We start from the raw sequence: 10,749 nt of genomic DNA, 5'->3' as shown, positions 1-10,749 counted from the left end.
AACGCCGTTTACCTTCCTTCCGGAGAGGTACCTATTTATTTACTTGCACTTTTACATGCTTTCGAACTGCTAGGTTGGCAGGAGCAGGGACCGAGCAACAGGAGCTCACCCCGTCGCGGGGATTCGAACCACCGACTTTCTGATTGGCAAGTCCTAGGCTCTGTGGTTTAACCCACAGTGCCACCCGCGTCGCAGTCCACAGGCATAGTTTTCAGCAAAACCTGACTAGAGCTAGGGTTGGGCAATATATCTATATATCGTCCCAAACTGGTTTGAAGTCCATGTCATGATAATCGGTTTCATAATTTTTGACCTGGCAATATATTGTGAATCGTTTGTGTGTTTATGTGCTATGCAAAAATCACGATTCAGGAAAAACCATGAAGTCAGCCAATGCCTCTACATAAAGCTCCATCCTTGTTTCAGACATTGTGATATATCAATATACAGTCGTACCTTGGAAGTCAAATGGAATCTGTTCTGGAAGTCCGTTCCAAAACAACTTCCAAAACGTTCGAAAACCAAAGCACAGCTTCTGATTGGAAGCTCCTGCAGCCAATCAGAAGCCCCGTCGGACGTTCGGCTTCCAAAAATAGTTTGCAAACCGGAACAGTCACTTCCGGGTTTGCGACATTCGGGAGCCAAAATGTTTGGGAACTAAGCTGTTCATCTTCCAAGGTATGATTGTATGGCAGTGTTTAGCTGTGATATATCGTGATATTGAAAACCAAATATGGCCCAGCCCTACCTAGAGCCCTGTGAGTGAGTTGGGCTGGATCTACAAATATCATAGCTATCAACCATGGGGAAGTGGGGGGAAAGGGCCAGGGTGCAGGGAGAAATAACAGTTGTTGGAAGAAGGGTGATGGATCTCAAAGGGCTAAGCTTCCGGGATTCTTAAACAGGTGTATCTGGCAAACCCTGGTTCAGAAATCATATGCAAACATGCCTCTCCATGCTAAAAAGAGTGACAACAGGCTCAAGGGCTGTAAGTGAAGAAGCTGTCAGAGACCTTTCAGGGTCTCCAAGAATTAAGACCCATGGCTCCTGCTTCCTTGTCAACAAAGAATTGATCACAGAACCTCATCACTTGCCTCCTTCGCTCCTTACTGCCCTATCATCAGAGAAATTCTATTCAACTTGGAGAAGTTAGATCAAAAGTGGCTGTGACAGTGGTTTGGTTCAGTACTGTATTGGGGGGATGGGGCTGGCAGGTGTGGGGGACTCCCTGGTCCTGAATGGGGTAACTGTGCCCCCGAAGGACCAGGTGTGCAGCCTGGGAGTCATTTTGGACTCACAGCTGTCCATGGAGGCGCAGGTTAATTCTGCGTCCAGGGCAGCTGTCTACCAACTCCATCTGGTACACAGGCTGAGACCTTACCTGCCCGTGGACTGTCTCGCCAGAGTGGTGCATGCTCTGGTTATCTCCCGCTTGGACTACTGCCATGGCCTCTACGTGGGGTTACCTTTGAAGGTTACCTGGAAACTACAATTAATCCAGAATGCAGCAGCTAGATTGGTGACTGGGAGTGGCTGCCGAGGCCATTGGCTCCCATAAATCCTGCATGAGCTGCATACCCTCCAACATTTCTCCGATGAAAATAGGGACGTCCTATTCCAGGGGTCAGCAAGGTTTATCTTGCCTGGGCTGGATTGGTCCAGCAGAGATCCCTCCGTGGGCTAGATCATGTGTGCACATGAGTGCGCCCACCCGCAAATTTTGGCGTCTGAGCATGTGCAGACACTATTTTGGCATCGGCGTCTGTGCAGACGCAGTTTGGGGTGTCTGTGCATGCGCAGATGTGGTTTTCCGTGCCGCAGAAGCGAGTCCCTGCACCGCGCTGCACCGCTTTAGTGCAGCGCGTGAGCGAGCGCCTCAGTTCAGGGGTGGCTCATAGGCCGGTCAAACAACCTCTGCGGGCTGCTTCTGGCCCATGGGCCTTAGGTTACTGACCCCTGTCCTATTCAATGATGATGATTTTATTATTTATACCCTGCCTATCTGACTGAGTTGCCCCAGCCACTCTGGGCGGCTTCCAACATATATGAAACATTAAACATTTAAAAAACTCCCCTTCAGATGGCTTCTAAAGGTTGTATAGTTTCTTATCTCCTTAGTTCGGGGGCCGCATAACTCCATACCCTCCAACATTTATTTGATTAAAATAGGGATGTCCTAAGGAAAAGCAGGACATTCCAGAAACTGGGGTGGCATCTGTAAATCCGGGGCTATCCATGGAAAATAGGGATACAGTGGTACCTCGGGTTAAGTACTTAATTCGTTCCAGAGGTCCGTTCTTAACCTGAAACTGTTCTTAACCTGAAGCACCACTTTAGCTAATGGGGCCTCATGCTGCTACCGCGCTGTCGGAGCACGATTTCTATTCTTATCCTGAAGCAAAGTTATTAACCTGAAGCACTATTTCTGGGTTAGCAGAGTCTGTAACCTGAAGGGTATGTAACCTGAAGTGTATGTAACCCGAGGTACCACTGTAACTGCCTTTAGAAGACAGCCAGGTATAGGGAAGTTCTGTAATTTTTATATATATGTTGGAAGCCGCCCAGAGTGGTTGGGGCAACCCAGTCAAATGGGCGGGTTATAAATAATAAAATTGTTGTTGCTGTTGTTGATTAAGACATCCCTATTTTTATCGGAGAAATGTTGGAGGGCATGGACTCAATGGTGAAAAACACTGGTGTAGAGATTTGCGTCTCAAGAGAGGAGTAACAACAACAACACACACACACACACACCGCCCATCTGGCCAGGTTTCCCCAGCCACTCTGAGCAGCTCCCAGCAGAATTAAAAGCACAATAAAATATCAGACATTAAAAACTTCCCTAAACAGGGCTGCCTTCAGATGTCTTCTAGGAATCAGATAGTTGTTTATTTTCTTCACAGATGATGGGAGGGCATTCCACAAGGTGGGCGCCACTACTGAGAAGGCCCCCTGCCTGGTTCCCTACAACTTCGCTTCTTGCAGTGAGGGAACCGCCAGAAGGCCCTCAGAGCAGGACCTCAATGTCCAGGCAGAACGATGGGGGTGGAGATGCTCCTTCAGATATACTGGGTCAAGGCTGTTTAGGGCTTGAAAGGTCAGCACCAACACTTTGAAATGTGCTCGGAAACGTACTGGGAGCCAGTGTAGGTCTTTCAGGACTGGTGTTATATGGTCTCGGCAACCATCCTCTGTCACCAGTCCAGCTGCAGCATTCTGGATTAGTTGTAGTTTCTGGGTCACCTTCAAAGGTAGCCCCATGCAGTAGTCCAAGTGGGAGATAACACCATGTAAATCGGAATAAGGAAGTGGCACCTATCTTTCTGGACACCCTGAGCCAGCTGTAATTTATTTGGCATGGTTGAGTCTCCACAGCAATTCCATCTGGACCAGTTTCCCCCCAACGTGGATCTCCAGTTGTTTTTGAACCACAACTCCCATCATTCCTAGCTAGCAGGACCAGTGGTCAGGGATGATGGGAACTGTAGTCCAAAAAAGCTGGTGACCCAAGTTTGGGAAACACTGACCTAGATCAGTATCTAAAGTCCTCAATCTCCACTGGGGAGGGAAGTTCCCTCTGATGCTAGAGATGTTAATAACTCTGTTGCTACAGACCAGCCTTCCTCACCCTGCCACCGTCCAGATGTTTGGGACTACGAGTCCCATTGTCCCTGACATTGGCTGTGCTAGTTGGGGATACAGTCCAAAACCATCAGAGTGCACCAGAAAGGCTACTAGAATCTGTCCTGGTAGTAAATAGAGCCCTCTTGCGATTGCCTACATGAGGTTTGAGAAACAGCATGTATGAGAGGTTCAAGAAACAGCAGGTAATTCTATACCACGAAGTGACTCTTCAGAAATATATCCCATTGCTGTAGGGTTGGGAATAGGCCAATGACATGAGGAAAACTGCTCTGCATTTTCATTATACGTGTGTCTGGGGCCTATGTGTGGAATCAATGAAGCCTACACATTTCTGCGAGAAGGGAGGGAGAAGCAGGTAATACGATCTGCGCTGAAGTTATTAACTGGCTCCATTTCAAAATACTCAGTGAGGCTGCATTATCATCTCTCTTGCGCTGTGCCAAAGGCATGCCTCGCGTCCTTGAGAGCGAAATTGTCCCCACGTAGCTGAGTGAAGCATTACTTTGTTAATACACTGTGACACAAGGAAAATAATCAGCCGAAACAACTGCCAACGCTGGTTCACTGCAAATCATAACAGGATTATCCATTAAAAGAGACCCCGTCGGTATAGCATGTTTTTCATTAAACATTCTGTTTAAGCGTTCAAAATCGCAGCTCGGGACCGGTGTTCTCTGTTCAAGGCACTATTGGTACACACAGCGTACGGCGTTTGGGCTTAACACCCACCATCCATTCTGTGTCTCCGAAAGCAAAGCTGAGCAGTGAACAGTGTGGTAGCCAAGGGCACCAGCTTGGTGACAAAAAACATTTTAGTTATATAAAGTAGTCGTCAAAATAATTATAATATGAGAGCCCCTTTCACTGCTCTTGCAGACCAGGCCCCAAGAACAGTTTGATCACTTCCAAGTTGAGGTCTTCTCTCCTTCCAGTTATAGCGTATGGCAGAACAGTGCAACTCAAGATTCTCCAAGTACAGTGCTACCTCGGGTTACATACGCTTCAGGTTACATACACTTCAGGTTACAGACTCCGCTAACCCAGAAATAGTGCTTCAGGTTAAGAACTTTGCTTCAGGATAAGAATAGAAATCGTGCTCCGGCGGAGCGGCAGCAGCAGGAGGCTCCATTAGCTAAAGTGGTGCTTCAGGTTAAGAACAGTTTCAGGTTAAGAACGGACCTCTGGAACGAATTAAGTACTTAACCCGAGGTACCACTGTATCCCTATTTTCCAGGGACAGCCCTGGATTTACAGATGCTGTCCCAGTTTCTGGAATGTCCTGCTTTTCCTTAGGACATCCCTATTTTCATCAAATAAATGTTGGAGGGTATTGAGTTATACGACCCCCGAGCTAAGGAGATAAGAAACTATACAACCCTGAGAAGCCATCTGAAGGCAGCCCTGTATAGGGAAGTTTTTTTAATGTTTAATGTTTCATATATGTTGGAAGCCGCCAAGAGCGGCTGGGGCAACTGTTTCTGATTTCTGATCTTCCCCGTCAGTCTTGCCACCTCTACATATTCCCTCAGCTTGGTCTGCTGCTTCTCTGGTCAGTATTTCTTCTTTCCATCTCTGAGCAAGAAGCATCCTTGCTGCTGTCCTTGCATACGCAAACAGACTGTTATTTTCTTTTGGTAGTTCCACGCCTATAATGCCTAACAAAAAAGCCTCTGGTTTTTTTTTAACAAAAGTTATCTTAAACATTTTTTTCAACTCATTATATATCATTTCCCAGAAAGCTTTTACCACCCCACCACTCTAAACACAACCTGTTTCCATGTCCAGGGATTAAACCCTTCAAGATCAGTGAATGATAGCAGAAGGGGGAATTTAGTCTGGTATAAGGTGGACCTCTTCCTTTGCGGCCCACAGCCCTTTCAGCCAGAGGCAGTCTGGTATAATCCCAGTAGAGCTGTTCTCAAAACTAGCACATCATCTGAATTAATGGGAGCACAACACAGGTAACATAAGTTATTTGGCCTGAATAGTGGAACTTCCTCGTAAGAATCCTGGAAGGGAAAATGGAGCTGAGACTTTGGGATTTAACCAAGAAGGCAAGTTTCAATTACAATACAATACAACCATCGATAGGTTATCCCAGGACAGAGGAAGTAGTGGCAACTAAGGTGCACTAAACTATGGTCTAGTGTTTTGTGTGAACACAGCTGCTGTATCCCATGTAGCAGAATGCAATATGGGCACCTATTTCCCCTAATCTGATTTATTGCATTTCCATAGAGTCAGAGCAAACAAAATCAAGGAGAATTACATGAGTCTGAATTAAACGAATTTAATTATGGCAAGTTAAACTAATCTAAATTGGAAATATAGCTCTCAGGAGGTACCAGTCAGGATGAGAAGAAGCATTAAATGCTGAGATGTGCAACGCACAGCTCATAAGCAGAACATTTTGTTCTGGGCTGTCCCCTACCCACCCACATTAGAAAAATGCCGTATTATCCCACATTTCCACCCAGGAGATTTTGGACTGACAAAAGCACAATTTGCTAGCAGATTATAATATATCACTAAACCATAACGCTCTCTAGAGTGGAAAGTCACAGGAAAGCTTTTCAGCCCTCTATATGATTATTTAGTGAGGGCATTTCTAAGCTACCACCACACACCCTAATTTACAGCATTGTGATCTCATACCTGGTTTCCATTCTAGAGCAGGTACACCAATGTCCTTGTCAGACAACACTCACATGACCCAGCTCCTGCCAAAGTCTTCCTTCTTCCCTTCCCAAAGGGAAAGCAATATTCAGATTTGGATATGTGAAATTAGAAACCCGCATATTGTCAACAACATGCTAAAATGAGTAGCGCATCAGTTTATATTGGCAAAACTCCATAGAAAACAAAGAATCGGTGCATATTTTTCATTTTGACACTGCATTAGTGACTATAAAAAATGGAGAAGTGGTTGGTTATCAGTAGGCTGCCAAGAAAAACAACAGAAGACCCACAGATCCTGCCTGACGGCTGTTTACAAATATTACATGCGGGGTGCCAACTTGAATAAAATATTGGGGGGGGGTCAGGTAAGCCCCACCCCACATAATTGATCACAAGGCACACCATTTGAATGACAGTGCCCATCAACTTGGAGGGGAGCTAGATCGCTCATTTTTTTTATTGGGGGGGGGCGAAGGGACCTCAGCCCCTAGGAGTTGTCTCCTATGACTACATGGAGGGCACAAATGGTGTATGGCTGAGGGGAGAACTCCTGGGTATAGGGCGGTATATAAATTCAAGCAAGCAAGCAATATAATAATAATAATACCAAGCAAAAAGGCCATGAGCCTGTCACTCTTTCTCAACCTACCTCACACGGGCTTTGTGAGAGTTACCGGTAAATGGGAAGTGGTGGGATATGTGAAGGAACATAGTCTAAAAGCTCATAACTGAGAACCCCATGACTCTAAAAGGAAGGATAAAGGTAAAGGTAAAGGGACCCCTGACCATTAGGTCCAGTCGTGACCGACTCTGGGGTTGCGGCGCTCATCACACTTTATTGGCCGAGGGAGCCAGCGTACAGCTTCCGGGTCATGTGGCCAGCATGACTAAGCTGCTTCTGGCGAACCAGAGCAGCGCATGGAAACGTCGTTGACCTTCCCGCTGGAGTGGTACCTATTTATCTACTTGCACTTTGATGTGCTTTTGAACTGCTAGGTGGGCAGGAGCAGGGACCCAGCAACGGGAGCTCACCCCGTCATGGGGATTCGAACTGCCGGCTTTCTGACTGGCAAGTCCTAGGCTCTGTGGTTTAACCCACAGCGCCACCCGTGTCCCTAAAAGGAAGCATACATTGATGCGTATAGATTGAATTGTGCCATTCTTGTGTAAAATCCTGTCTTACTGGGGGAAAAGGGTGAACCTGAGCACAATACCGGATCCCTAGGCCTGTGGTTAGGAGCTTGATCCTGCATGGACTAGGAGGCCCTCTAAGTGTCCTGGATTTACAGAAGCCGTTTTGATTTCTGATTTGATCCTGGAATGTCCTGCTTTTCCTTAGGACATCCTTGTTCTCATGGGAGAAATGTTGGAGGGTATGGAGTTATGCGACCCCCACCCCTGAGCCAAGGAGGCAAGTGACTCTACAAGCTTTAGAAGACATCTGACGGCAGCCTGCTCAGCTGCAATGGTCCTGGCACGGAGAAAGCTATTAGCCACTTCCTGATACTCTCTGAATGCCTGCTGATAGGGACGGTGAGCTGGGAAAAGCAACATCTCGCACAGCTGCCTCCACTCTTTCAGTGGATGCATTTATTTATTTAGAAGATCAGTATCTTGGCTTTCAGTCAAATGATTCCCAAGGTCACTTACAAACCACAGGTAAACACACACACACACACATTCCAGAACATGCTTCCGTTTCCTTTTTGCAGTCTAAATGCAAAATGCCGTGGAAAACAAACTCTCTTCAGCCACTTCTTCTTTGTCCAACGGCTGAGGTCAGGCTGACTCTGTTTCTGCTATGATGTTTTTCCTCATTTGTGCAGCTCACGTCTAGGTGTGGAGGCACATCTCCTGTTTGTACACTGGTCAGCTTCCAGGACAAGGGACGCGGGTGGCGCTGTGGGTTAAACCACAGAGCCTAGGACTTGCCAATCAGAAGGTCAGCAGTTCGAATCCCCGCGACGGGGTGAGCTCCCGTTGCTCGGCCCCTGCTCCTGCCAACCTCGCAGTTCGAAAGCACGTCAAAGTGCAAGTAGATAAATAGGTACCACTCCGGCAGGAAGGTAAACGGCGTTTCTGTGCGCTGCTCTGGTTTGCCAGAAGCGGCTTAGTCATGCTGGCCACATGACCCGGAAGCTGTACGCCGGCTCCCTCGGCCAGTAAAGCGAGATCAGCGCTGCAACCCCAGAGTCAGTCACGACTGGACCTAATGGTCAGGGGTCCCTTTACCTTTACCTTACAGCTTCCAGGACAATGCAAAGCCAAAAAGGCAGCACTGCTTTCTCTGTGTTTCCGTCACACGCATGCCAAGAGCTTCTGGATTTCGGGAATGAATGTTTGCTTGCAGCTAACTCATTGAAAATTGATCAGTTATACACAACAGCAACTGGCACAATTACACATATCAGGTTGATTTATTGTGGTAAACAACCAAGCCCAAGGAAACAGTAGATGGGAGAGCAGACTTCTCATTTTACGTATGACTCGCTCATTCTTATAAAGCCGTCAGTCTAATTTCACAAATGCTCACTTCTTATAAACTGCTAACATATCTCCATCGTCTTCCCCTTGCCAACAGCTGTGTGGAAATATGTATGGGGTTCTGGAATGCTTTCTAAAGACACTGAGTCTGTCTGCTGTCTTTCCCCTGGTGCTTCTTCTTCTTCCTGCTCCTCTCCCAATTTTCCCCAGCTTCTCCCCTCTGCAGCCTCTGAACTGTGCCTTTCTGCAAACCGCTGATGTCAATCTATACTGTCTCCCCCACCATTCCTCCATAGTTCAGTCCCTGACACACGGTCCCTTCCAAATCTACAATTTTGTGATTCTGCGAAATGCATAGCATGTGGTTCATCTTTTCGGTCTCAACTCCATGAGAATTTTCAACAGTTGTTCCAGTTTGCTCTGCGCAGATGGGCGGGGTATAAATAATAAAATTATTATGATTATTATTCTAAGGGGTCATCCACACTGCAGTTTGCCCTGCTGCTTTCCCCCAGGGAAACCTGTGTTTAACGCCCTCTGATGGAGAGGGAGGTGGTCTGAAGCTATTTTTGAAGTCAGGAAATCTTAAGTGCTGTTTAGCAGGGCCTTCTCTGGCACTTACCGGTAGTTACCAAGGAAATCAATGGGATGTACACGGGGAAAGAAAACTATATTGCGACCAAGGTGGATAAAAATCAATTTTTTAAAAAAATCAATAAAATCAGATTTTTAAAATTTAAACCGGATATATATATCTATATATATCTATATAGATAGATAGATATAGATATATATATGATTTTTTTCATTTAAATTGGATTTTTAAAATAAAATTCTTTTGGAGGAAAAATATTACTAAAGATAGTTTTCTATTTAAGTTACATTATAGTCCAAAAGCTATTCATCAGGAAATAAGGATTTGTTTTAAGTTTTTCATGTGTGCTAAAACTCAGTCTAAGTTTTTTTTTTATTGTTTAACTACATCAGTTAACAAACATGGAGACATATGCTATAATGTTATTGTTTTAGTTAAATAAATTGTTTAAATTGTTATTAAGAAAATGATTCTTTTTTCTTCTTCCAATAAAGTACAGCAGAAAAGTTATCCAAATATAAACAGTTAACTTATTAAACCTCACAATAATTTCATAATTATTGGTCTATGTATTTCTAATGGTATAACCAAAGCAGTAATTTTTGATATAACCAGTGCTTTTTTCTGGGAACATTTTGCGAACCTTTGTACTTTTGTCTATTTGCTGTATTTATTTTCCCCAATCTGAACTATAAAATGGTGGTTTTCTTGAGTCAAAATGAGAGTACCCTTAAGCACTTTTTAAGAAAAGAAAAGAAAGCACTGGATATAACTGCAAAAACTACTCTGAACCTAACGTAACCCTAGTGTCTCAACAAATGAAACTGACCTATGAAAAATGTAACTTGAAAAAAGAGACATTGCGCATACCTTTGTAAACCAAGAAAACTTTAATATATATGTATTTTAAACTACTCTGAAAATTTATTATTCCAAAAATGAAACCTTCGCCTGGTCTTTCTGTAAAATAAATAAATAAATGATTGAAATCAAGTCTTACTGACTGGCGATTTAAATCGTGATTTAATTCGATTTGATTCAAATCAAATCCACCCCGATGGCGAGCCTTGTAAAAGCATCCAGAGAGGAAGGGCTGCTGTTGAAAGGTGAAGAAGTCGGAAGCGAGATGGAGATCTGAAGGGAATAAGTTGCACACTTGTGGGTGGGGTGGGATGGGGGGAGAACGCTGCAGCAAAGATCACCTGCTGGCTGCAGGCGGGACAGTCGGATTCCCAGAGAACAGGTGGTGTCTGAGTGCGTCTGTGCCATTCCAGGAGGAGGCCTTGAATACAGGCCGCCCTGTTGAGGGTCCCAAATACCCAAACAGTGATCTCTTACATCCGAGC

The sequence above is a fragment of the Podarcis filfolensis genome (genome assembly GCF_964270895.1).
Source record: "Podarcis filfolensis genome assembly, chromosome: 12".
Taxonomy (NCBI): domain Eukaryota; kingdom Metazoa; phylum Chordata; class Lepidosauria; order Squamata; family Lacertidae; genus Podarcis; species Podarcis filfolensis.
Note: the sequence above shows the minus strand (reverse complement) of the source record.